Source organism: Oncorhynchus mykiss, chromosome 16, assembly GCF_013265735.2.
Source record: "Oncorhynchus mykiss isolate Arlee chromosome 16, USDA_OmykA_1.1, whole genome shotgun sequence".
Classification (NCBI taxonomy): domain Eukaryota; kingdom Metazoa; phylum Chordata; class Actinopteri; order Salmoniformes; family Salmonidae; genus Oncorhynchus; species Oncorhynchus mykiss.
Window position 1 is genome coordinate 53,757,020 of NC_048580.1, and position 1,340 is coordinate 53,758,359.

Genomic DNA, 1,340 nt, shown 5'->3' on the forward strand with positions numbered 1-1,340 from the left:
CAGCTTACTTGCCTTAATATTCTGAAATAAATGTGTTTATTTTTTAGAAAGATATGTTTAGAGCATGCCCATTCAAGCTTATCTAACTTTAGATTTCCTAACGAACCAGAAAATCAGTAGTTATTTCTGATTGTTTATCAAAGTTATCTGGTCAACTCATTTATCCTGCTATGTAATGTATGTATGTATATGTATGTATGTACAGTGCGTTCGGAAAGTATTCAGACCTCTTCCCCTTTTCCACATTTTGTTACGTTATAGCCTTATTCTAAAATTGTTTAAATAAAAAAATGTTCCTCATCAATCTACCCACAATGCCCCATAATGACAAAGCGAAACAGGTTGACATTTTAACCAAATGTATATAAAAAAAACAGAAGTACCTTATTTACATAAGTATTCAAACCCTTTGCTATGAGACTCGACATTTAGCTCAGGTGCATCCTGTTTCCATTGATCATCCTTGAGATGTTTCTACAACTTGATTGGAGTCCACCTGTGGTACATTTAATTGATTGAACATGATTTGGAAAGGCACACAGGTGTCTATATAAGGTCCCACAGTTGACAGTGCATGTCAGAGGAAAAACCAAGCCATGAGGTCGAAGGATTTGTCGGTAGAGCGCCGAGACAGGATCTTGTCGAGGCACAGATCTGGGGAAGGGTACCAAAACATTTATGCAGCATTGAAGGTCCCCAATAACACAGTGGCCTCCATCATTCTTAAATGGATTGATGAGGGGAACAAAAATATTTAATCCATTTTAGAAAAAGGCTGTAACAAAATGTGGGAAAAGTAAAAGGGTTTGAATACTTTCCGAATGCATTGTATACCCATCTGGGGACATTTGCTGAGCTAATGCTGTAGGCCTACTGGCCATAATAATAACAAGAAACAATAACAGAAGTCAAAATGCATTTTACTCCAGCTGCCAATGCATACTGCTGTAGACTAGGCCTACGTTTTTCGTGTCATATCACTACTTCTATTTGATTCAAACACACAAATCCAATTGTGGTAATATTAATTTAATTGAAAATATGTTCCCCTTTTTCCCAGATTCACCAAATATCGCTGAAAGACTAACTACGGACAAAATTGAATTCGGCACAATGGACTGCACTGCGTTTGGCGGTCATGAAAGTTGGCTGCGATTTCAGCACCTAGCCAGTGGACAGCGCCGCGGTACGGCCAGCTATAAATGAGCTAAGATTGAAGCACCAGAGGTTGATGTGGCTTTCCCATTATTTTAGGGAGGATTTAAAGAAATTGGGTGGTTACGTTTTTTGTACACAATTGTATGTTCTTCCTAACATACACACACACAATGTAACAGGAC